The sequence below is a fragment of the Cervus canadensis genome, chromosome X (assembly GCF_019320065.1).
Source record: "Cervus canadensis isolate Bull #8, Minnesota chromosome X, ASM1932006v1, whole genome shotgun sequence".
NCBI lineage: Eukaryota > Metazoa > Chordata > Mammalia > Artiodactyla > Cervidae > Cervus > Cervus canadensis.
In genome coordinates this window covers 99,293,910-99,321,423 of record NC_057419.1, presented here as the reverse complement: position 1 = coordinate 99,321,423, position 27,514 = coordinate 99,293,910, and the positions used below count along the sequence as shown (strand labels likewise).

The following is a 27,514-nucleotide window of genomic DNA, read 5'->3' as shown; positions in this document are numbered from 1 at the left end:
TTATATTCAATATAAATGTTCAGTACTTGTTTAATATTTTATTAAATTATTTTTTTCATTTATTTATTTTAATTGGAGGCTAATCACTTTACAATATTGTAGTGGTTTTTCATACATTGACATGAATCAGCCAGGGGTATACATGTGTTCCACATCCTCAATCCCCCTCCCACCTACCTCCCCATTCCATCCCTCTGGGTCATCCCAGCACACCAGCCCTGAGCACTTGTCTCATGCATCAAACCTGGACTGGAGATCTGTTTGACACTTGATAATATACATGTTTCAATGCTATTCTCTCAGATCATCCCACCCTCGCCTTCTCCCACAGAGTCGAGATGTGCATGGTACTGCTTGACTTTCCCACCAAAATGCTTCATTACTTTTTTTCACCAATATTCATGATACTTTATGTTACAAAGAGATTTTTTTTATATTACCCGAGCAATAAATATACTTTCTTGCAAAAAAAGCAAAATCATACAGCCCAGAAATGAAAGGAGCAATCAGTCCACACAGCCTGCCCCCATCCTCCTTCCCAGAGGAGGTGACACTGTTAACCATTCAGTTCTTCTGTTTCCTGCCTTTACTTGCTCCCCGCCTTCTCTGTCTCTCACTCAGACACACAGTGCGATGTGTTTATATTCTTTATATTAAATGGGATTTTACTTTGGATTTCAGAGGACCAGGAAGGAATTCAAAAGCAGAAGAAAGTCTCCCAAGGAAGTGGCAAGGCCCTGCTCCCTTGTCTTCTCCTTCTATACTCAGACACTGCCAGGGAAGGGACACCTGCCACCCAAGTCTGTGAGCAGATTGCTTTGAACTTCTTTTGTGAAATCCTCTGAAGAAAGGTGCTACATGAAGTGCAAAGACTATTTTTAAGAGTCAGCACTGGGCATTTGCATAGAGGGCAGAGGAGGCTCAAGATCCACATTTTGGTGTGGCCCACTTCTTCACTGCCCACTTCCCCCGGAAGTGGCAGCCAGCTCCGTGCCTTGCTTTGCCCCTTAGGCAGCGGGGTAGAGCGCCAGAGTGGCTGTCCAATGATGTTGATGTCAGCTGTTTTGAACTGGAGACTTCCTCCCCTTACCTACAGAAAGCCCAGAGCCTTTCTCAGTGGTCCTGTCAGTGCTTCTAGATAGTTCCTCATCAGCAGTGTGGAGGACAGATTTGAGGTCCTGGGAGTAGAGAGCAGTTAGAAGATCAGAAAGCATGAGGGCCTGAATTCAGCCCGTGGCCATAGGAGAAAGCGGGGTTGAGACATCTCTGACTTAGAACTGGTGGACCTTGGTGACTGGATGAGTGTGGAGGCTCAGGTACTGGCTTGAGTGGGAAAAGGACAGGAGACACAAAGCTGATCCAGTAAGAGGCCAGTGACGTCATTCACATGTCAGTGGCTCTGGGGAATGTAGGTTCCCTAAGCCTGTGTTCCTGGCTCCTAATAACATTGTCGCCTTGATTTTCCTTCCTCTCATCCTACCACCCAGGGTGTCTAACCAAGGGCCTGGCTCAGAGAAAGAGCTCAGAGAGTCGTAGCCTAGTTATATCTCTCGAGGCTTCACTTGTAGCTTTGGTTTCTGCAGAGGCCACTGGCTTTGTTCTCAGTTGGCAATGTTGTTTGTGCCCACAGATGGGGTCTATGCAATGCCCGTGGCATATTGACCAGAATATGTGTGAAAGTCACCTTGTACACACGAACACGTCCCTGCCTGACTGTGCAAACCAGAGCCTCCTCCACTCCTAACTCAGCTTAAAGAACAGCCTCTGAACCAATTACAACTGCGTGTTCAAACCTTGGGGTGTGACATGGATTATGGAGTTTTCCTTTCCTCCAATTCCTCCTTGAGAATGAACTTGTGTCTTGCAGCATTGAACAGGAGATTTGAATCCCTGAAGCAGGTCAGTGAGCTTAGAATTTCAACTCCAGCCCCCAACCCCACACAAGTGTTATCACCCTAGAGTGTTGATCCAAGGCTGGCCTCACCTACCATCTGCTGGTGCTTGTTCAGGGAAACTAACAAAATTGATGGGTGCCAGGGACCCACATGTTTGGGGTGCTGATGTTACTCTTGACAGTGCAGCTGACAACCAATCAGTGGATGCCTCACACGGGCCTTTGGAATACCTGCCCTTTTGCTATGTTCCTTCAGCCTTAACAGCAAGATCGCTGAGAATTCTGCCCTGTCATGGATTGGAGGCTGTAGGTGAGTTGCAGCTGTTGTCAGAGACAAGCAAATCACTAAAGCAGTGGGTTGCACTTTCTTCATACCTTCCAGAATTTGTCCTTTTAAAATGTTATAGCCCTCCTCTAAGTGTTTTATCAGTAAGTCCAACCAGAGAGAACCTTTCATGTGTATGTGTGTGTGTGAGTGTATATATACATCTACTCCCAAACCCTACCCAACATCTGAATCCCCCTCTAGAAAATCACTAGCTAGAAATTACCCATCACATCCATCTCTAGAAAGAAAAGCCATTCTCTGGAACCCATCCCCATTTAAATAGTTAAAGGTTGGTTCAGGTTGGAACAAGTATCCGTACTTCCTTCTTTTTTTCCCCTTAAGATTTTAGTTCATTCCTTTTTAATGGTTGAATAACATATCATTGACCAACCGAGCTATCAGGGAAGCCTTGCATATATACACATTCTATCTATTCATCAATTATTGTACATTTGGCTTTAAATCAGTATAAATTGGTACACTGGTAGATACCAATATATTGGTATAAACTGGTACATTGGTATTGATATACATATATCAGGAGTGAGCAGCAGACTCTCTGAAGATTAGATCAGAAAAGTCATAGAGAGTCAGTCATAGAGGACCAGAAGAGTCTAGCCTTTCCTGCCTGATCCAATCCCTCAGGGCCTTTCCAAGTTCAACATCATATACGTAAAAGCAATGGTGGCAGGGAAGATGGAAGGAGCAGTTTTCATTATAAGTGAAAACACAAGTGTGGACAAACCCACTAGCATGCCCTTGATTCCTTCATTTCCTCCACACAGCCAATTTTCTCTCAGGAAATTGGGTCACAGTTGATTGGCTAACTCCAACGTGCCTGGAAGTGTGGCAGCTCTTGACATGATTCAAGAATTAAGCCCCTAGGTGTGGCCTGCAAAGTTTCTTGAGATGCTGGGCAATTTTGAGTAATGACAGTTTTAATGTTTTCACAAATAATTTTAAAGCAACTTGTTTGGGGTCTGTCCTTATAGGGACAGAATTGGTCCCTGCAACAGCTGTTTTTCTGAGAGCATCGTGGGCTGCCTGTCTGGCTCTTCTCACTGGCACTCCTTCCCTGTAGGGAGCTCTCTTTGCTGGGTTATTTTGTCTACCCTGGGCTACTGACTGCCAGTGCTGGAAAGCAAACTGCATCTTCAAGTACCAGGGAAGCAGACATATGGGAATATCCAGAGCTGGGCTCAGAAGAGTACGGAAATGATGGAACTAATTAGAAGGTGATCGCAAATAATAAGTATTCCTGTTGATATGAATTTTCCACTTGGGCCAAGGCTCCCAGTTACCTCTGCTGTAACAGCAGGATGTGTTTTATGGGCAAGAAAAGCACATGCCCATGAGAGGGTGGTGGAAAAGGCATAAATGAGTGTTTGTGGATGAGCAGCACATGTCAGGATGTTGATCTATTAATACTTACTTATCTAAATGAGAAGAGGCTAAGGAATAGCAAACATCTGGTTTCAAATTATTACTGTGACCTCTGTGATCTGAAATGGCAGCAGAGGTGACTGAGAGAGTGAAATGCAAGTTATACCCTGCAGTTTAGCTATTGGAGGCTTAAGTCATGGGAAGGGAGGCCATCCATGTGTTCTGTCAAAAACTCAAAAAAAAAAAAAACAACAAAAAAAACCCCCTCCAGGAATAGAGCTCCCAAAGTATTTATTTGGCTCGGGCTCATTCAAAGGCCAGAATCTCAAGCCTATTGCGCCCCATTGCTTGTTTTAGCAAATGAGATCATCTCCGTGATCCACTGTATAACCTGTAGTGTACTGGTAAGCAGTTACCATTGTTATTATGATGTATTTTATGCATCCCACAGTAAGCTGCTGTAGTCATGGACTACATTCAAGATGTTAAGGGACTTCACCAGAATTGACCACTGGGTGGTTGCAGAAACACTATGAACATTCGAGAGGTGCAATAGCACACTCTAGAGCATGGGAGGATCCGAGGGCTTCCAGGCCTCTGTCAAGGAGAAGGATAACCATACAGCATGCTTTTCAGGAGGCTAAGTGTTTCAAGTTCATCACAGCTCAGTGGAGCACAAGTTTTAGCCCTGTTTTACAGACTTTCCCAGTTCCATTTACTGAGCCAAATGACAGAATCCTGAGGCTACACAGCAGTGTCTGGTGAGGTCAGAATTTGTTGATTTAATAAGCCCTCACTTGGCATTTAATATGTACCAGGTGCTGTTGAACGTGGTTTATAAATATTACCTGGTTTTGTCCTCATAACTGAGCCATGAGTTAGGTACTATCGCTATCCATGGTTTACAGATGAGGGAACTGAGGCACAGAGAGGTTGAACGCTTACACAAGATCACACAGCCAGCAAGTGGCACAGTCAAGATTGAAATCCAGGCTGGCTGGAATCAGAGCCCCTGCTCATAACCATGTACTTAGCCAACTCCTTTAAACCTGTCAGGCTAAACATTCTCACTCAAAAACAAAAGTGTTTGTTCAGTTCAGTTCAGTGGCTCAGTTGTGTCCGACTCTTTGCGACCCCATGGACTGCAGCACACCAGGCCTCCCTGTCCATCACCATCTCTGGAGTTTCCTATAACTCATGTCCATTGAGTTGGTGATGCCATGCAACTATCTCATCCTCTATTGTCCCCTTCTCCTCCCAATTTCAATCTTTCCCAGCATTAGGATCTTTTCAAATGAGTCAGCTCTTCGCATCAGGTGGCCAAAGTATTGGAGTTTTAGATTCAGCATCAGTCCTTCCAATGAATATTCAGGACTGATTTCCTTTAGGATGCACTGGTTGGATCTTCCTGCAGTCCAAGGAACTCTCAAGAGTCTTCTCCAACACCACAGTTCAAAAGAATAAATTCTTCAATGCTCAACTTTCTTTATAGTCCAACTCTCACATCCATACATGACTGCTGGAAAAACCATAGCCTTGACTAGATGGACCTTTGTTGGCAAAGTAATGTCTCTGCTTCATAATAAGCTGTCTAGGTTGGTCATAGCTTTTCTTCCCAGGAGCAAGCATCTTTTATTTCCGTGGCTGCAGTCAACATCTTCAATGATTTTGGAGCCCACAAAAACAAAGTCTGTCACTGTTTCCACTGTTTCCCCATCTGTTTGCCATGAAGTGATGGGACCAGATGCCATGATCTTAGTTTTCTAAATGTTGAATTTTAGGCCAGCTTTTTCACTCTCCTCTTTCACCTTCATCAAGAGGCTCTTTAGTTCTTCTTCACTCTCTGCCATAAGTGTGGTGTCATCTGCATATCTGAGGTTATTGATATTTCTCCCAGCAAACTTGATTCCAGCTTGTGCTTCATCCAGTCCAGCATTTCTCATCATGTACTCTGCATATAAGTTAAATAAACAGGGTGGCAATATACAGCCTTGACATACTCCTTTCCTGATTTGGAAAGTCTGCTGTTCCATCTCCAGTTCTAACGGTTGCTTCTTGACCTGCAAGTCAGGTGGTCTGTTATTCCCATCTCTCTAAGAATTTTCCACAGTTTGTTGTGGCCCACACAGTCAAAGGCTTTGGCATAGTCAATAAACCAGAAGTAGATGTTTTTTTTTTCTGGAACACTCTTGCTTTTTTGGTGATCCACCGGATGTTGGCAATTTGATGTCTGGTTTTCTGTCATTTCTAAATCCAGCTTAAACATCTGGAAGTTCATGGTTCATGTGCTGTCGAAGGCTAGCCTGGATAATTTTGAGCATTACTTTCCTAGCGTGTGAGATGAGTACAATTGTGCAGTAGTTTGAGCATTCCTTGGCATTACATTTCTTTGGGTTTGGAATGAAAACTGACCTTTTCCAGTCCTGTGGTCACTGCTGAGTTTTCCACATTTGCTGACATATTGAGTGCAACATTTTCACAGCATCATCTTTTCGGATTTGAAATAGTTCAACTGGAATTCCATCACTTTCATTAGCTTTTGTTCATAGTGATGCTTCCTAAGGCCCTCTTGACTTTGCATTCCAGGATGTCTGGCTCTAGGTTAGTGGTCACACCATCATGATTATCCAGGTCATGAAGATCTTTTTTGTATATTCTTCTGTGTATTCTTGCCACCTGTACTTAATACCTTATACTTCTGTTAGGTCCCTACCATTTCTGTCCTTTATTGTGCCCATATCTGCATGAAAAGTTCCCTTGGTATCTCTAACTTTCTTCAAGAGATCTTTAGTCTTTCCCATTCTATTGTTTTCCTCTATTGCTTTGCACTGATCACTGAGGAAGGCTTTCTTATCTGTCCTTGCTATTCTTTGGAACTCTGCATTCAAATGGGTATATCTTTCTTTTTCTCCATTGCCTTTTGCTTCTCTTCTTTTCATAGCTGTTTGTAAGGCCTCCTCCAACAATCATTTTGCCATTTTGCATTTTTTTTCTTGGGGATGCTCTTGATCACTGCCTCCTGTACAATTTCATGAACCTCCATCCATAGTTCTTCAGGCACTCTGTCTATCAGATCTAATCCCTTGAGTCTGTTTGTCACTTCTACTGTGTAGTCATAAGGGATTTGACTTAGGTCATACCTGAATGGTTTAGTGGTTTTGCCTACTTTCTTCAGTTTAAGTCTGGACTTGGCAATAACGAGTTCATGATCTGAGCCACAGTCAGCTCCCAGTCTTGTTTTTGCTGACTGTATAGAGATTCTCCATCTTTGGCTGCAAAAATATAATCAATCTGATTTTGGTTTTGACCATGCAGTGATGTCTATATGGAGAGACTTCACTTGTGTTGTTGGAAGAGGGTATTTGCTATGACCAGTGTGTTCTCTAGGCAAAACTCTGTTAGCCTTTGCACTGCTTCATTCTGTACTCCAAGGCCAAATTTTCCCATTCAGTTCAGTTCAGTTCAGTTCAGTCACTCGGTTGTGTCCAGCTCTTTGCGACCCCATGAACTGCAGCACGCCAGGCCTCCCTGTCCAGCACCAACTCCTGGAGCTCACCCAAACCCACGTCCATTGAGTCAGTGATGGCATCGAATCATCTCATCCTCTGTCGTCCCCTTCTCCTCCTGCCCCCAATCCCTCCCAGCATCAGGGTCTTTTCAAATGAGTCACCTCTTCGCATCAGGTGGCCAAAGTATTGGAGTTTCATCTTCACCATCAGTCCTTCCAATGAATATTCAGGACTGATTTCCTTTAGGATGGACTGGTTGGATCTCCTTGCAGTCCAAGGGACTCTCAAGAGTCTTCTCCAACACCACAGTTCAAAAGCATCAATTCTTCGGCACTCAGGTTTCTTTATAGTCCAACTCACATCCATACATGACCACTGGAAAAATCATATTCTTGACTAGATGGACCTTTGTTGACAAAGTAATGTCTCTGCTTTTCAATATGCTGTTAAGGTTGGTCATAACTTTCCTTCAAGGAGTAAGCGTCTTTTAATTGCATGGCTTCAATCACCATCTGCAGTGATTTTGGAGCCCAGAAAAATAAAGTTAGCCACTGTTTCCACTGTTTTCCCATCTGTTGCCATGAAGTGATGGGACCGGATGCCATGATCTTAGTTTTCTGAGTGTTGAGCTTTAAGCCAACTTTTTCACTCTCCTCTTTCACCTTCATCAAGAGGCTCTTTACTTCTTCTTCACTTTCTGCCATAAGTGTGGTGTCATCTGCATATCTGAGGTTATTGATATTTCTCCCGGCAATCTTGATTCCAGACTGTGCTTCCTCCAGCCCAGCATTTCTCATGATGTACTCTGCATATAAGTTACATAAGCAGGGTGACAATATACAGCCTTGACATACTCCTTTTCCTATTTGGAACCAGTCTGTTTTTCCATGTCCAGTTATGTTTCTTCCTGACCTGCATACAGGTTTCTCAAGATGCAGGTCAGATGGTCTGGTATTTCCATCTCTTTCAGAATTCTCCACAGTTTATTGTGATCCACACAGTCAAAGGCTTTGGCATAGTCAATAAAGCAGAAAGAGATGGTTTTCTGGAGCTCTCTTGCTTTTTCAGTGATCCACCAGATGTTGGCAATTTGATCTCTGGTTCCTCTGCCTTTTCTAAGGCCAGCTGAACATCTGGAAGTTCACGGTTCACATATTGCTGAAGCCTGGCTTGGAGAATTTTAAGCATTACTTTACTAGCATGTGAGATGGGTGCAATTGTGTGATAGTTTGACCATTCTTTGGCACTGTCTTTCTTTGGAATTGGAATGAAAACTGACCTTTTCCAGTCCTGTGGTCACTGTTGAGTTTTCCAAATTTACTGGCATATTGAGTGCAGCGCTTTCCAAGCGTCATCTTTCAGGATTTGAAAGAGCTCAACTGGAATTCCATCACCTCCACTAGCTTTGTTCCTTGTGATGCTTCCTAAGGCCCATTTGACTTCACATTTCAGGATATCTGGCTCTAGTTCAGTGATCACACCATCGTGATTATCCAGGTCATGAGGATCTTTTTTGTATAGTTCTGTGTATTCTTGCCACCTCTTCTTAATATCTTCTGCTTCTGTTAGGTTCCTACCATTTCTGTCCTTTATTGTGCCCATCTTTGCATGAAATATTCCCTTGGCATCTCTCATTTTCTTGAAGAGATCTCTAGTCTTTCCCATTCTATTGTTTTCCTCTGTTTCTTTGCATTGATCACTGAGGAAGACTTTCTTATCTCTCCTTGGTATTCTTTGGAACTCTGCATTCAAATGGGAATATCTTTCCTTTTCTCCTTTGCTTTTTGCTTCTCTTCTTTTCACAGCTATTTGTAAGGCCTCCTCAGACAGGGATTTTGTTTTTTGCATTTCCTTTTCTTGGGGATGGTCTTGATTCCTGTCTGCTGTACAGTGTCACAAACCTCTGTCCTTAGTTCTTCAGGCACGCTGTCTGTCAGATCTAGTCCCTTAAATCTGTTTGTCACTTCCACTGTGTAGTCATAAGGGATTTGACTTAGGTCATACCTGAATGGTCTAGTGGTTTTCTCCACTTTCTTCAATTTCAGTCTGAATTTGGCAATAAGGAGTTCATGATCTGAGCCACAGTCAGCTCCTGGTCTTGTTTTTACTGACTATATAGAGCTTCTCCATCTTTGGCTGCAAAGAATATAATCAATCTGATTTCGGCGTCGACCTTCTGGTGATGTCCGTGTGTAGAGTCTTCTCTTGTGTTGTTGGAAGAGGGTGTTTGCTATGACCACTGCATTCTCTTGGCAGAACTCTAATTTAGCCTTTGCCCTTCGTCATTCCGTACTCCAAGGCCAATTTTGCCTGTTACTCCAGGTGTTTCTTGACTTCCTACTTTTGCATTCCAGTCCGCTATAATGAAAATGACATCTTTTTTGGGTGTTAGTTCTAGAAGGCCTTGCAGGTCTTCATAGAACTGTTCAACTTCAGCTTCTTCAGTGTTACTGGTCGGGGCAAATACTTGGATTACCGTGATCTTGAATGGTTTGCCTTGGAAACGAACAGAGATCATTCTTTCGTTTTTGAGATTGCATCCAAGTACTGCATTTTGGACTCTTTTGTTGACTACTCCATTTCTTCTAAGGGATTCCTGCCCACAGTAGTAGATATAATGGTCATCTGAGTTAAATTCACCCATTCCAGCCCATCTTAGTTCGCTGATTCCTAGAATGTGGATGTTCACTCTTGTCATCTCCTGTTTGACCACTTCCAATTTGCCTTGATTCATGGACCTAACAATCCAGGTTCCTATGCAATATTGCTCTTTCCAACATCAAACCTTGCTTCTATCATCAGTCCCATCCAGAAATGGGTGTTGTTTTTGCTTTGGCTCCATCCCTTCATTCTTTCTGGAGTTATTTCTCCACTGATCTCCAGTAGGATATCGGGCACCTACCGACCTGGGGAGTTCATCCTTCAGTGTCCTATCTTTTTGCCTTTTCATACTGTTCATGGGGTTCTCAAGGCAAGAATACTGAAGTGGTTTGCCATTCCCTTCTCCAGTGGACCACGTTCTTTCAGAGCTCTCCACCATGACCTGTCCATCTTGGGTGTCCCCACATGGCATGGCTTAGTTTCACTGAGTAGGACAGGCTGTGGTCCATGTGATCAGATTGGCTAGTTGTCTATGGCTGTGGTTTCAGTCTGTCTGCCCTCTGATGCCCTCTCTGTGCCTACCGTCTTACTTCAGTTTCTCTTACCTTGGACGTGGGTTATCTCTTCAAGGATGCTCCATCAAAGTGCAGCCGCTGCTCCTTACCTTTGACATGGTGTAGCTCCTCTCGGCTGCTGCCCCTGACCTTGGGCCCCTTTCCCGTTGCTCCAGATATTTCCTGACTTCCTACTTTTGCATTCCAGTCTCCTATAATGAAAAGGACATATTTTATGGGTGTTAATTCTAGAAGGTCTTGTAGGTCTTCTTAGAGCCATTCAACTTCAGCTTCTTCAGCATTACTGGTCGGGGCATAGACTTGGATTACTGTGATATTGAATGGTTTGCCTTGGAAACAAACAGAGATCATTCTGTCGTTTTTTGAGATTGCATCCAAGTACTGAATTTCAGATTCTTCTGTTGACTATGATGGCTATTCCATTTCTTCTAAGGGATGCTTGCCCACAGTAGTTGATATAATGGTCATCTGAGTTACATTCACCCATTCCAGTCCATTTTAGTTCACTGATTCCTAAAATGTCAATGTTCACCCTTGCCATCTCCTGTTTGACCACTTCCAATTTGCCTTGATTCGTGGACATAACAATCCAGGTTCCTATGCAATATTGCTCTTTACAGCATTGGACTTTCCTTCCATCACCAGTCACATCCACAGCTGGGTGTTGTTTTTGCTTTGGCTCTGTCTCTTCATTCTTTCTGGAGTTAGTTCTCCACTGGTCTCCAGTAGCATATTGGGCACCTATCGACCTGGAGAGTTCAACTTTCAGTGTCCTATGTTTTTGCCTTTTCATACTGTTCATGGGGTTCTCGAGGCAAGAATACTGAGATAGTTAGCCATTCCCTTCTCCAAGGGACCACATTTTGTCAGAACTCTCCACCATGACCTGTCCGTCTTTGGTGGCCCTACACAGCATGACTCATAGTTTCATTGAATTAGACAAGGCTGTGGTCCATGTGATCAGATTGGTTAGTTTTCTGTGATTGTGGTTTTCAGTCTGTCTGCCCTCTGATGGAGAAGGACAAGAGGCTTATGGAAGCTTCCTGACATATTTGTAATTATCCATTTTTGTTGTCTATATGCCTTGGCACTTCTAGAACATAAAGAAGGAACTTTGTTATGTGACAATTTATTGTTATTCAGTTGCTACGTTGTGTCCAACTTTTTGCGACCCCATAGACTGCAGGCTCCTCTGTCCTCCACTATCTCACAGAGTTTGCTCAAATTCATGCCCATTGGTTGGGTGATGCTATCTAACCATCTCATCCTCTGCAGCCTCCTTCTCCTTTTACCTTCAATCTTTCCCAGCATCAGGGTACCCTTCATGTATCACAGCCTTGTCGAGGCAAAGGGGTTTGTGTAACTCAATGAAGCTGTGAGCCATACCGTGCAGGGCCACCCAAGACGGATGGGTCACAGTGAAGAGTTCTGACAAAACATGGTCCACTGGAGGAGGATATGTCAATCACTCCAGTATTCTTGCCTCGAGAACCCCGTGAAAAGTATGCGGCCAGACCCCCTATGAGACCATGAGCTGCTCAAGTCAGAGTTCACATGTCATGCTCTGTGGTCCTGGCAGCCACCATGGGCCTTGGCACTCAGTAGAAGATCAGAAAATATCTTACAGATCACATGATCTGGTCGTATCAACTTTATTTGGCCCCCAATACATGTCAACACGACCATAAACACAAACAGCAGCAATGACACGAGTTCATTTATGCAAGCATCTGTAGGAGAGATGCCTGATACTTACACAGCCAACATAGACAAACCATTTTAGCCCATGGGTAACTTTAAAACGTCCCACTGTCCAGGAAAATCAGATCAATGATGTGAAAGAATAAGATAGTGGCAAGAGGGAGCTCCTCTCTCTTGCCTAGTCATTTGTTATAACTAGCTTCTTCATTTCATGGAAGAATTTCTGAGAAGGCCAGATTTGCCTTGATATCCTCCAGATATTTAAGTGCCTCCTATATGGCAGATTTTCAAACATGTAATGACAAGCTGAGCCAGTGTCCCTCAAGTGCTTGGTGAACCATTGTGGCATTTAGGAGGAAATGACACATCAGGCACAATAGGAAGGCAAGTTAAGCTCGGGGCTGGGAGTGGAGCGTGCTACAGAATGGTTACAGAAGTGTGAGAAGGAGCCCTTCCCTAAAATATTCCCCAACAAGCTCAAATTTTTGAACATCTAATTACTTTTAATGTAGTCCAAATAAACGATTTTCACCATTTAGAACCCGCCTCCTTGGCATACCCTGAAAAACTGTACCCCAACCCCAGATATGCAGATGACACCACACTTATGGCAGAAAGTGAAGAAGAACTAAAGAGCCTCTTGATGAAAGTGAAAGAGGAGAGTGAAAATGTTGGCTTAAAACTCAACATTCAGAAAACTAATATCATGGAAGCTGGTCCCATCACTTCATGGCAAACAGATGGGGAAACAGTGGAAACAGTGACAGACTTTGTTTTTGTGGGCTCCAAAATCACTGAAGATGGTGACTGTAGCCATGAAATTAAGAGACACTTGCTCTTGGGAAGAAAAGTTATGACCAACCTAGTCAGCTTATTATGAAGCAGAGACATTACTTTGCCAACAAAGGTCCATCTAGTCAAAGCTATGGTTTTTCCAGCAGTCATGTATGGATGTGAGAGTTGGACTATAAAGAAACCTGAGCGCCAAAGACTTGATGCTTTTGAACTGTGGTGTTGGAGAAGACTCTTGAGAGTCCCTTGGACAGCAAGGAGATTCAACCAGTCCATCCTAAAGGAAATCAGTCCTGAATATTCATTGGAAGGACTGATGCTGAATCTAAAACTCCAATACTTTGGCCACCTGATGAGAAGAACTGACTCATTTGAAAAGACCCTGATGCTGGGAAAGACTGAAATTGGGAGGAGAAGGGGAAAACAGAGGATGAGATGGTTGCATGGCATCACCAACTCAATGGACATGAGTTTGAGTGAACTCTGGTATTTGGTGATGGACAGGGAGTCCTGGTGCGCTGCAGTCCATGGGCTCTAAAGGGTTGGACACGACTGAGCAACTAAAACTAACTCTGATCTCAGAGGGCCCAAGTTTCCATACTGTTTCCATTCTGGAATTCTACCATTGGATTGCCATGTTTCTTGCTGAGTGAAAGAGTAAGCACAGAAATGGCATACTGGCTCCAGACGTGACCAAAATGCTCCTGATCATATCTCGATGTCAATGTCTAGTCACATCACCCATCCTAGCTACAAGTGGACAGGCAATGTAGCGTGCCCTATGTCTGGGATGGAGGAAAGGGAGACAAGATACGGACAAGCACTTGTAGTCTCTCCCATAGAGTGATCCACAGTAGGCGCTCAATTAAGAGTGGTCATTATCATTTGTTATGACTAGCTTCCTCATTTCGTGGAAGAGTTTCTGAGAAGGCCAGATTTGCCTTGATATCCTCCAGATATTTAAGTGCCTCCTCTATGGCAGATTTTTCAAACAAAATGTCACATTAATCTTAAGAGGAGCATGTAAATGTCAGTCAGGTGGATTTGCATGTATTAAGTAAATTGAACAATTAACTAATTATAAACATTAAATGTTTATACGTTTATACATTTATAATTATAAACATTAAACACAAAATTATTATGAATATAATACAAAAATAAAATACACAATCTATCTATCTCAGAGAAAATATGGCCTACAAAGTCAAAAATATTTACAATTTAGCCATTTACCGGGGATGTTTGCTGATCACTGGTGAAAAGCAAAATAGCATGAATATACTGAGGGATTTATAACACAGGTAGAAGCAAAAGCCCCAGGCCCAGATCTTTAACCCTGCTGTAAAAGACTCAATAACAGCATGGCAGACACCTAAAACTTTGAGGGAGGGCGGTATTTTTCTCTGTAAAGAAAAACTTCTGTGAGAAGTGACTGTTGTGCTATTTTTGTATTATCTGACCACTTGGTCATCTAGGTGAATCTATTGAAGGGAAGTATACAATAGAGTTAGCAAACTAAATAACCCCTCCACTCTCAGTGAGAAGACCAGAAGGAGAGTCTTCTGGTAGCCAAAGACTGAGGGCAGATAGTGGAGAAGAGCAAGTATGAGCAAGGGATTCCAGCAAGTTGTAGGAACTCTTGAGTTTGACCTGAGCTGTGCATACAGGAATCTCACCAGAGACAGAATACCAAAATTGTGGTGAACTGAACCATTGCTCAAGGGGCAGGCTGGGTGCTGCATGATTCACAAACAATATAGATCTAAATATCACTGGATCAACCACAGCAAAACGCACATTTATTTCAACCATATGGGAAACATTCACCAAGATAGCATCCTATATCATCAAAACAAATTTTAAAAATTTATATGATGCAGAGTATGTTTTCTGACAAGAAAAGAATCAAACAATATGGAAGGAGAAGAAAAATCTCAAAATACTTGGAAATTAAACTACCATCCATAAGTAAAAAAGAGATTCTCAAGGAAGTAGAAACTGCACTGGAATGAATTAAAAGTAAAGGGCAACGTATTACAATTTATGGGATGCAGTTAAATCAGTGTTAAGAGGGAAAATTATAGCATTGAATGTTTAGATTAAGAAAGAAGAAAGACCTCAAGCAATAATCTATTCCTCAACCTTAACTTAGGAAAAGAAGAGAAAACTTTACCCAAAGCAATATGAAAACAAACAAACCAAAAACAGAAGAGAAAAAATTGAAATCAAAAATAAAGAGAAAAAATCACGGGAAGAAAACTGGTTCATTGAAAAGATCAACAAAATTGATAAAGCTCTCACCAGATAAAATCAAAAAAGAGATGACAAATGGCTAATATCAGAAGGAAATATTGACTATCACTACAATTCTACAAGTCCTAAAGATATTGGAAAGATAAAAAGGAAACACTGAGAACAAATCTATGTACAGTACATAAATTGAAGAACTTAAATGGAATTGTACAATTCCTCAAAATCCAGAAACTGCCCAACTCACCCCTGATGGAATGCATAACCTGTATCTACAACTATTAGAGAATGGATATCACATTTTAAAATTTTCTAAAAAGAAAATCTTTAGAACCTCAGAAAACAAAAAAACTCAAGCAGAAATCATTGGAACCAACTTTATCAGAACTCTGAAAAATAGTCAAAGTTTGTAGCAACTAAGCTATCAACATTGTGAGCTCCTCTGGGTAAGAGTTACTTATCATGCTCTGTGGTCCTGGTGTCCACTATGGGCCTTGGCACTCAGTGGGAGATCAGAAAGTGTTCGCTAAATAATGTCTTATTCACAGCTCCTGCAATCTGGTTGGATCAGCTCTATTTGGCCCCCAATACATGTAACAGGTCAACATGACCATAAACATAAACAGGAGCAGTGATACAAGTACACTTCTGCAAACATCTGTAGGAGAGGTGCCTGACACTTACACAGCCAACAGAGACAGAACCAGTTTAGCCCATGGGTAGCTTTAAAAAATCCCATTTTTCATGAAAGTCTGATCACTGCTGTGAAAGAACAAAATGATGGCAAGAAAGAGGTCATCACAGAATGACAAGCTGAGCCCATGTCCTCCAAGTGCTGGGAGAACTGAAGTGCCATTTAGGAGGAAATGACCAACCAGGTGCAATAGGAAGGTAATTTAGGTTTGGAGGAGTACAATATTCTGATGACTTCCAGAAGTACAAAACCCAGTCCTTTCCTAAAATATCCTCTGGCACATTCAAGACACAGAGACCTTTGACTCTTCTAACAGGATAAACATTCTGGCCCTTCCCTGAGAGTGTATGTGTTAGTCAGTACAAAAGAAACAAGTGCCCACACAGTCCGAATTCCAGGCCTGGCCTTCCTGTCATTATTACAGAAAAGTGAGTGTATGAAACAAGTGTTTAGTAATTCTGTTTCACTTTTGCTTAAGTCAAAAGGACCTGAGACTGTGTTTGGTGAGCAAATCCACCCTTCTAGCAACAGAGAGGTCAAGACAGTAAGGTGATAGATACTTAAGCACAAAAATAGGCCTAAGACCAAAATTCAGGTGGAAATGTAGTGGTTCACATGACCATAGATTAGGGAGTCCATAATACACAATGAGGATGCTCATCTGGTGTTTTCAGCTCCTCATCAAGACTTCATGCTTTCTTGGGTTTGGGGCCATGATGTCGAGCAGTCACTGGATGGAGTTTGACCTGAAAGAATAAAGAGAACACAGGTGAACTGAAAGTGCGTCTTATTGAAACACCTTGATCTCAAAATAAGCAAAGGATTGTTCTTAGGTGGGAGTTTAAATGGTGCTTTTCTTTTGAGGTATTCATAAGTACATCGCAAACTGAGAACATTTAAGCCTTCCTCATATCCAGTGAGGATAGTATATAAGAAAACAGATCCAAATCACAGATCCAAAAGGAACTGAGGAGGATGAGAGGAGCCCAGGTGTAATCATGTCACCCTGCTGCTTAATTTTCTACCACCCATAAAAGCTTCCCAGGTGGCGCCAGTGGAAATGAATCTGCCTGCCAATGCCAGAGACATAAGAGATGCAGGTTTGATCCCTGGGTTAGGAAGATCTCCTGGAGAAGGAAATGGCAACCCACTCCAGTATTCCTGCCTGGAGAATCCCATGGACAGAGGAGCCTGGAGGACTACAGTCCATAGGGTCGCAAAGAGTCTGACACGACTGAAGCGACTTAGCATGTAAAATAAGTTCCACACCCCTTCCTCTGATATTCAGGGTCCCTCTAAGTTGGACAGAAACCCCACCATGTTCTCAATTTACACCATGATCCCATTTATTGTTTTCCATGTTGGAAGACTTCTGTTTCACTGCAGGAAATAGGGCTGAATATTTTTTGGGGGTTTTAATCTGTGTGACAAGTTAGCCACAGTTAGCTGTGATTTCTGGGCTGGTTATTTAGGAAATGATCTGAGTGAGCTTCCTCTCTTCCTTATTTCTGCATCTGAGCTCAAGAGAGGAGAAAACCTGACAAACAATACTTCAGCTAGGTGAACAAGGTAAATAACAATGGTTATAAATCATGTTGATAGAGTGTACCCTTGATATGATATGATAAGAATGGCACTTTGTCTCTCTGGTCTTCCTCCCCAAAACTCATTACCCCAGTTGAATACTTTGGACTAACACTTCTTTTTACCATGACTGGATGTTGATTTTTAGTAGATACTTTTCTGTATCGATGTAGCTCTGATTTTTCTCACTCAATCTGTTATTGTAATAAGGCAATCCTGAGCTTATGCATTCCCAGATCCATCCCTCATTCCTCCTTGCCCTGTTCTAGGTTATCCAGGGGCCGACTCCAGCAGGCTGCAATCAAACTTACCAACAGTTGGCTGCCATTTTGGTTCAGCTAACCAGAAACACCAGTAAGAGATTAGAATCTTGGAAGACAGAGCAATCAAAGGTTTTTCTCCTTCCTCTGCATCAGGTGACTTGTCCTTCAATAGTTCCATATTCTCCATGGCTCCAGCCATTCAACCATGAGGTTGACCCATCGTGGCTCTGGATCCAACACCCAGGTTCCAGTAACACGATCTCCTTTCTTTGCCATTTCATCCCAGAGGTGACTGATTTCCTCATGTTGCTAATAATTGGGTTTCCCAATTCTCTCCTGCTTGGCTACCTACCACTTTTGAAACCAACCCCATGCATTAAGTTCCCTCCATGTTAAATATTTACGGTGGTTTCTATTTTCCTGGACAATCCTTGACTGTTATATGCAACCAATTATAATGACTGATCTTCTAGTGTTAAACTCTTTTGCATTCTTGGCATAAACTCAGCTCTGTCACCAGCAGGTAAATATGCTTGTCTCTTCTGTAATTAATAAAAATAATTTACAAAACAAAATACCCCTGGGCTCTGAAACTTTCCCCAAATAAAGTATCTTTCATCATCATCTTCATGGCCTTCTCAAAAATAAATTTTACACTCAGTAGTTTTGGGGCATATATTGAAAAATTCTAATAACATAAGTAATAGAGTGATTTAGCCGACTTGTAAAAAAAAATTCAAGCAATATACATGAAGTTAAATAGCATGACTGTGCAGCAGATCCAAAATGGTACTCAAAGGGAAATATATAGCCTTAAACAGATGTATTAGAAAACAAGAGCTATTTATTTATTTATTTTTAACAAGAGCTATTTAAATCACCCAAGAACTTCAAGAAGCTAGGTAATCAACATCATATGAAACTTTAAGTAATAGAAGGTAGGAAAGAATAAAGGTACATATAGAAATAATGAATTAGAAAGCAGTAAGGCCAAAAAACAAATGCCAATTACTTGAAAATATTTATGAAACAGACTTTTTTTGAAAATATGACCAGATACTAAAGAAAAAAATAACACATAAACAAAATAAGTTAAAACTGTATAAACTATAGATGCAAAAGATATTTAAATGATGTAAAAGCACAGCAAATATGTTATATGATTCCCTCAAGAGAAGCAAATGCTGGCCAAGGAAAAGTTTCTACATATGAAAGTATTTCAGGTGATAAACTAAAACTGAATGAGAGAATTTGAAAATTAACCCTCTGCAACCCCCAATAGGTAAATGAAGGTGAGGATCATCAATGACTGCCAACAAAGGACAACAAACATTATGTTCTTCTTAATGGAAGTACCTGGCATCACCTAGGTAGCAGTCTTGTAAATAAACAAGTTCATCAAGCTTCTACCTGTAACTACCAATTTAAAGAAAGTGTTAAATGACATCAAACTGTTTCATTCAACATAATCTGTATTACGGAAAACTTGAAAAATACAAAACCTGCTTTTTTTCACAACAAAAACTACAGGGAAAAAAAAGATGATGCAGGGGAAACCTGTTGATTAAAAAAGACTTAAGGAACAGAAAAAAATCACAATATATAGACTGTATTTGTGATCCAAACAAACTAAAAAAAAAAAGTAATGTGTAAGGTAAATGTTAAAAATTACTAGATATTTGCTCTTGTTAAAACATTTAAATTTTTAGGAATGATCATTGTTTGGGGTTTATGTTTTATAAAAGATTCCTTGTCTGTTAGCAATTCTTACTGACATACTTAGAGATGAATCATCCTGATATCTTGGACTACCTTCACATTAGTCCATTGGCAGAGATGTGGGGAAGGTGAGGGTACATTGGAACCAGACCAGCCATGTACTGCAGATGATTGATGCTGGCTGCCCAGTATATTGGGTCCCTTATACCATTCTCTACTGCTGTATATGTCTTACAGTTTCTGTTATAATGATAATTTTTTATCATAAATATCATGCAATTAAATTTGAAATTCTAGGTGAAATGGATTTTTTTTTAAAAGACAAAATCCATCCATAAAGAAGCAGAAAACTTTAAACACTACAAACTTTAACAGTACTCAACACCCAAGCTACCTTCAAATGTTCCAAGACAGGCAGTTTGGGTGGTCAGTTGTACCAATGGTCAGGGAAAATTAATCTCCATCTTATGCAAACTCCTCTAAAGCACACACAAAAAAGCTGGGAAATTATTTAACTTATTTTCCCAGACTAGCTCTCGTCAACTATAAAACCAGATGAGTACTCCCACTCCTACCATGCAAAGAACACTTGAGCACAGTTCATCCACACGGTGGTAGATATCCTAAGCAAACTAATAGCATATTCAATATAGCAGTGAATTACATGAGCAGACAGGTTATGGCTAAAGAATGAAAATACGATTCAAACTAGAAAACAGCTCAATTATAATTCTCCACAATAACAAATTAGGGGAAAACACTGAAGCATATCAGTGGATGTAGAAAAGCCTCTGAAATCAATTTAACATGAGTACGACTTTAACAAATAAAGATTAGAAAGGAACTTCCATTTCCTAATATCAAAAGCAGACACACTTAAGTGTGAAAAGTTTGATGCATTCCCATTAAAGACAGGAACAAGTCAAAGATGCATGCTCTACCTTGTACAATACAAAAATTCACTAGAACACAGAGTTAGAACTGTGCATATCAATGGAAATAAGAACTATGAATATTGAAAAAGATAATATTTTGTGACAATATGGTCATCTACATAGGGAATTCAAAGAAATTGATACATGGAATACTCAATAAGAGACCAGAAAAAACTTTGTATGGAAGATTACTATAGCAAAACCAAGAGCCTTGCCACACACACAAAGCACTAACTATTTAGAAGATGTAATTTAAAAATGCCCCATTCACAACACAAGCCAAAAAATTATCTTAGAAGTCTAACAAAATATATAAAATCTTAATAGAGGCTACAACACAAATTTATAGATAGATATGGGTAAAAAAATGTCCCAAATAAGTCTCTAGCAGTATACCATATTCATTTATGGTGGGAAACTGTTATAAAGATGTCAAATCTGCTTAAATTATTTATAGATTTAGTGCTTTACCTGTAGCTCTCAAGATGGTGTCGAAGTATAGGCTGCTGTCTTCTGTTCCCAAAATCTACCCTGGCAAACTAGAGAAGAGAAAACGAAGCAAATGAAAAGCACCATATCGACAGCAAAAGCTAAACAACAAAACATGAGAAGCCTCTGGAGGAGACTGAATTCTGTGAACAGGATAATAAAATCAAATGCCAGAGGAAAGGATGGAGGTGTGTCTGGGGGCAACAGTGTGAGAGATTCCTGCCCTGCCATCACAGGGCCAACAGCTGCCAGGCCTGCGAGCTCTGTCCTGTGTATCCAGCACATCCTGCAGTCCAACACATGGGACTCCTCACAGCCACTTGCCTCCCAGATGAAGAACTGAGGCCAAGGGGCTTGGGCATCTTCACAGGACCACGTGCTAGTGAGGGCCGGGGTGGGCTCAGAGCCCTGGTCTCCATTTCTCTGGAGCCCCTGCCCTTCCCGCCCACCCCAGGCCAGGAATTAAAAATTCCTCTCTTTAACATCAGGTTTATATCCAAAGAGCCAGCTGATTAAGTGACAAATCAGAGTACTCACACACCCAATGGGAAAACATTTGGAGAATGCATTGAAGTTTTCCAGAAGGATTGCTGCTGCTGCTAAGTCGCTTCAGTTGTGTCCGACTCTGTGCGACCCCATAGACAGCAGCCCACTAGGCTCCTCTGTCCCTGGGATTCTCCAGGCAAGAATACTGGAGTGGGTTCCCATTTCCTTCTCCAATGCATGAAACTGAAAAGTGAAAGTGAAAAGTGAAAGTGAAGTCGCTCAGTCTTGCTGGACTCTTAGCAGTTGGTGACAGCAGAATCTGGAGAAGGGCAAAGGACCCTGAGAAGGGAACAAGCTTGGGAGAAGGCCCAGGTGTCCTGGGGAGGTCATGAGAGAAGGGGGCTCTGGGCCTAGGGTGGGATGAGGGGTGCTGGCCGGTGGGCTATGGGTTTCTGAAGAAAGACACTGGGTTTCTCCAGGGTCTGGAGAAAGCTGCAGAGTGTGGGGTCAGAAGAAGATGCAGGGCTGTGGTGGGGAGTAGGGGCAATAAGCAGATTTAAGAGATGGGGAGAGGGCCTCGGGCTTGGGGGAGAGGAGAGTGCTCCAAGGAAGGGGGGGGTCAGGGGAGAGGGCTGAGGATCACAGATCAGGATGGAGCCACAGGGTCTTGGGAAGAACATGGAGTCCTTGGGATTTCCCAGAGGACTCTGGGGGTCTGGGGAGGGCAATGGGGTGCAGGGAAGGGATGTCAAGCTTAAGAGAGGGCGCTAAGGTCCTGGGAAGGGACTCGGGGTCCGGGGGAGGAGCGCACGGGGTGAAAGGTGGGGCTTGGAATTGGGTCATTGGCAAGGAATCTGGGGAGGGGCACCAGGTCCAGGGTAGGAATTTAGAAACAAGGGAAGGGCAAGTAGACTCAGGAAGAGGCGCGGAGTCAGAGATGGGAGCACCCAGAGTATGGGGAGGGATGCGGGACTGGGAGAGGGCTTTGGGTCCCGGGGAGCAACACAGAATCCATAGGAAGAGCACGGGTTCCTGGGAAGAGACATGGATTCTGGGGCGAACTCAGGGTCGCGGGGCTGGGGCCTCAGAGGGCTGAGGCAGTGCTTTACCTGCTTCAGATGGAGTCATTGTCCAGGTCCCGGCAAATGTACCGCAGGATCACGCAAAGGATGAGCAGCATAGCGAAGAGGAACAGAACCACGAAGATGGCCTTGGTCACTGGGGCGACCAGGGCCTGCATGGTCCCACCGAGGGGGCGCCGCGAGGTCCTGAAGGAGGGACAATGACGTGAGTGGTGCGGGCTGCCACCTGCACCCGTGGAGAGACGCCCTGAAGGGAGGACACTTCTGTGGGCCGGCATCCCTGGGGCGCCTGCTCGCTTTGGGCCAAGGCTATGCCTGGTCTGGCAGAGACACCAGGTCCCCTGGACCCCCAGCCCGCGACTCCTTCACCGTGGTGCAGCCGGGAGGCTCTGCCCTTGGCCGTTGGGAATCAAGGAAGCTTAAGGCTGAAGGAGAACTGTCAGGTGCTGCGGAGTACCTCCAGAGTGGATCCAGGGTCTCCTTGAGGAGAGAGACTGGGGAGAGGTGTGGACGTCTCCCCTATGTTCCCCAGGGCATCGCTAAAAGATGATCCCACGCATCTCTCTGGCACTTTGGGAAAGGACAGATTGGGGACGTCATACTCTAGTCCCAGCCCGTGCCATCCCGTGCCCAACACTACACACTGACAGTTTCCTGCACACAGTGACTGGTTCCAGGGCCGTCACCATCCTTTGGTGGATCTTTAAGGAAAAGTGAAAGTTGGTCAGTCGTGTTCGAGTCTCTGCAAGTCTCCTCCATCCATGGAGATCTTGAAGCAAGAACATTGGAATGGGTTGCCATTCCCTTCTTCAGGGGATTTTCCTGACCCTGGAATCGAACCCTGGTCTCCTGCACTGTAGGCAGGTGCTTTACCATGATTCCGAGACACCAGGGAATCTCTGATGTCTAAGAAGAGAGGAGCCAAAAGTAGCCACGACAGGCCAGGGCTGCTTGAACAGATCCCAAGCGTTCTCAAGTACCACCAGGGTGCACCCACCTGTGCCTGGGGTGAACCAAGGCCCATTCTGGCTGCTTTGTCTCCATTGCAGCCCACCCTACCCCCCAATCCAACTCCTGCCCTCTGCAGCCCACCAGTGGTTCTGGACTAGCAGCACCCCATCACCTGGGTGCAGAGAAGAGAACAAACATCTGAGACTCCACCCAGATACACAGCGAGGATCTGCATATTAACGAGATCCCCAGAACGGGGAGGGGCGTCCCTGGTGGCTAAGATGGTAAAGAATCTGCCTGCAATGCGAAAGAACCAGGTTCGAACCCTGAGAAGGGAATGTCAACCCCAGAATTTCATGGACAGAGGAGACTGGCAGCTTCCATGGGGTGGTAGAGTTGGACACGACTGAGACACTCACTTTCACTTTCAGGAGGGGGAAGGGGCAAGTCACCACGTGTTCACTACCCCTTGTGCTGTGGTCCTCTGCCTTGTATAGTCTGTGAATGCGGGGTCATTGCGTTTTCCACAGTCAGGAGTGGCTTCCCCAGTGGCTCCTGCGTGCCTGCTAAGTTGCTTCAGTCCTGTCCTGCGTCGGCAAGCGGTTTCTTTAACCCCTACCGCCACCCAGTGGTAAATATTTCGCCTGCAATGCCCGAGCTGCAGGAGACGCAGGTTTGATCCCTGGGTCGAGGAAAATTCCTTGGGGGAGGAAATGGCAACCCACTTCAGAGTTCCTGCCTGGGAAATTCCATGGATGGAAGAGCCTGTTGGGCTACAGTCCGTGAACAACTTAGCACGCATACATAGTCAGAAGAAATCGTGCCTGATTTCTTCAGTGGAGACTTTCTAGAAGCTCCAGTTAGTTACTCACCTAGCAAGAGTCATTCTCAGTTCCTTAGGAGCGTGATTTCATTCATTCTGGAGAAGAAATTTTTTCATGACTGAAGAGTAGGGACCACAGAGAAAAAATTGATCTTAGTGGTTTAAAGGAAAACAGAAGTTAGGACTTCTCTTCCCAGCCTCCACCCCGCCTCCAAACCTCTGTTCTTGGCTTTCTCCTACTCTCCAGGTGGTTTCTCAGGTGGAGACAGGCAATCAACAGTGATTTCTGTGCTCTGCACATCAACCCTGCAGTCTAGCCTGTTCTAGTGGGAGGGGGAAGTAGCGCTTTGCCCACGGGCTTGTCAGAAAAGGTGACTGTCAGATTTGCAAGCACTGGCTGCAGAGGCCAGATCACTTTTCAGTCCCCCAGCTGCCAACACGCCATTTACGAGCCACCGTCAGGAGAGCACTGCTGTTGGGAGGAATGAGGCCACTTCCGATTTGAGTGAGATCCTACGTGCTCAGTCGCTCAGTTGTGTCCGACTCTCTGTGACCCCATGGACCACAATTTGCCAGGCTCTTCTGTCCATGGGATTTCCTAGGCAAGAATGCTAGAATGGGGTGTCATTTCCTCCTCCAGGGGCTCTTCCCAACCCAGGGACTGAACCCTCATCTCTTGCACTGCAGGCAGATTCTTTACCGCTGAGCCACATTGCAAAATATCTCTGAACAGACTTAGCTCAGTTCAAGCAAGGAGTGTTTTCCCATGGTCTTTGCTGCTGAATTCCTTCACTTGTCACTGCTCCTCTAAGTTAGTGTACCATGATTTTCTGTGCTGAATCTTTTCCTATGGTGATAGCAACTTTCCTTCCTCAGCATCAGGCCAGGCCAGAGGGACCATCCAGTCTGTAAAATATTAGGCACCTACTGATGAGATGGTTGGATGGCATCACCAATTCAATGGACATGAGTTTGAGTTAATTCTGGGAGTTGGCGATGAACAGGGAAGCCTGGCGTGCTACAGTCCCTGAGGTCAGGTCATAAAGAGTCAGACACGACTGAGGGACTGAGCTGAACTGACTGTGTACAGGTTATCTAGGGGGTACAGCAGTCAAGGCAGCAGTCAGTAAGACAGAAACCAGCATGAGAGACTACTGGAGGCCCTAGAATAGCATGCAAATACCTAGGGCAGAGGCAGTTGTGGGATTTGCCTACTCAGATCTGAGCAAGTTTCAGAGGAGAGACTTAAGAGTGAAGTCAGATATGAATGGCGGAACGGGAGGAGGCTTCATGGAAGAGCTAACAATAGGAAAGAGAGGGGAAGGTCACTGCATGCACCGCTAACCCAGAAGTGTGAAGTGCAGTCCTATGTGAGAAGTCCCAATAGGGTCATTCTGTGGCCTGAACAGAAGGCTGTGGAGCAGGGAAAGACAAAAGGAACACACAAATGCAGATGCTGGTGGGGGCTCAATGGCTGATAAAAATGAATGAAGCTGCCCAGCTGCAGGAGAAACACCAGCCCGACACAGGGGCCAAGTGTTGTCTCTGCTTTCCCCATCCCTCCCTTTTATAAAATTGAGCTGTAAATCCAGAGTTTGATGTTGCCTCTCCCAATTTTAAATGGCTGGCAACCATTGTGGAAATTCTAAAAGCCTCCTTTCTCTCACACTGACATGTCTCCCAGCCCCGTTCCCCCACATATGACTCCTTCTGCTTTTCTCTGCTCTCCTTTCCCAGGGTCACACAGCACCCAGCCAAGATGGTACCTGTGGGTAACAGGCAGTGGGGTGGGAAAGGGTGAAAGGAAGAGTAAGTGCCATGGTGATGGAAACTACCAAGTTCAGTTACTCTCCAGAGAGGCAAGCCATAAGTTCATGGTAGTTGCTCTTTCTCTCTAACAATCAGAAGTAGCACCCACGAGACCAAGAAAAACAACTGACCTACCAATTTTATTGACATATGTTTTACATACCAGAAAATGTACTCTTCACTCATTTTCAGTGTATTATTCAATGCATCTTAGTATTGAGTATGATGTTTGCTGTAAGTTTTTCTTTATGGATACCCTTATCAGGTTGAGGAATTATTCTTCTATTCTTAACTCATTGAATAGTTTTTATTATAAAAGGGTGTTGGATTTTGCCAAATGCTTTTCCTGTATATCTTGAGGCAATCCTGTGGTTTTTGTCCTTTCTTCTATTAATATAATACATGACATTAATTGATTTTCACATGTTAAAACAACTGCATATCTGGGATAAACCCAACTTGGCTATGGTGTATCTTCCCTCTTATATGGTGCTGGATCCAGTTGATAAGCATATTGTTGAGCATTTTGTACATTTGTCATGGCCTATCATTGTCTTTCCTTGTGCTGACTTTATTCAGTTTGGTATATAATACTGGCTGCATAGAATGAGTTGGGAAGTGTTTCCCCTCTCTTTAACATTTTGGTAGAGTGTGTGAGGATCGGTGTTCATTCTTTTAACGTTTGGTAGAATTCACCAGTAAAGCCATCTGAACACAGGCTTTTCTTTGTGGAAAGAATTTTTACGTACTAATTCAAAATTCTTACTTTTTAAAAAACTTTATTGCTTTTATTTTTGGCTGTGCTGGGTCTTTGTTGCTGCCCGCAGGCTTTCTATAGTTGCAGCTAGTGGAGACCACTCTCTTGTTGTGGAGCACGGGACCTAGGGTGCACGGGCTTCAGTACTTGTGGCACATGGGCCCAGTTGCTTCATGGCACACAGAACCTTCCCAGACCAGAGATCCAAGCTGCGTTCCCCACTGTGGCAGGTAGATTCCTGAACACTGGACCAGCAGGGAAGTCCTCCAAATCCTGACTTTTAATAGTTTTATTTAGATATTCCATTTCTTCTTTTTAAATATTGTTTGAAATATGTCTATTGACACAAATTCATATAGCACACAATTCGTCCATTTAAAGTGTAAAATGAAAAAAAAAAATAAAGTGTAAAGTGCAATCAGTGTATTTGGGGAGTCAGACGAGCATAACCACAATCAATTTTAGAAAATTTCCAGCACACCAGTAAGAACCAAGTAGATGAATATTCACAGACACTATCCACCACGATGTCCCCCCGGCCCACTCCAGCCTTGTATGTGTGTGTGTTCAGTCGCTCAGTCATGTCTGACTCTTTGCAACCCCATGGGCTGCAGCCTGCCAGACCCTTCCGTCCATAGGGTTTCCCAGGCAAGAATACTGGAGTGGGTAGCCGTTTCCTTCTTCAGGGGATTTTCCCAAGCCAGGGATCCAACCTGCATCTCCTGCATTGGCAGGCGGATTCTATACCACTGTGCCACCTGGGAAGCCCCCAGCCTTAGGTAACCATTAATCTTCTTTGCTTATCTGTAGATTTTCCTATGGTGGATATTTCATATAAACGGAATCATAATATGTGGTCTTTGGTGGCTGGCTTCCTTCATCTAGC

General features: G+C 43.5%; 1 long non-coding RNA gene across 2 annotated transcripts in view; it reads left to right on the top strand.

Annotated features, from left to right (window-relative positions):
* Positions 1 to 21,252, top strand: part of LOC122436025 — a 44,847-nt gene extending 23,595 nt beyond the window's left edge. The window contains exons 2-4 of one of the 2 annotated variants that reach the window (XR_006267805.1): positions 682 to 804; positions 1,631 to 1,899; positions 17,584 to 21,252. This is a non-coding gene — a long non-coding RNA (uncharacterized LOC122436025). The remainder of the gene's footprint in view (positions 1 to 681; positions 805 to 1,630; positions 1,900 to 17,583) is intronic. The other variant, XR_006267806.1, reaches the window with a different exon arrangement.
* The last annotated feature ends 6,262 nt before the right edge of the window (positions 21,253 to 27,514 follow it).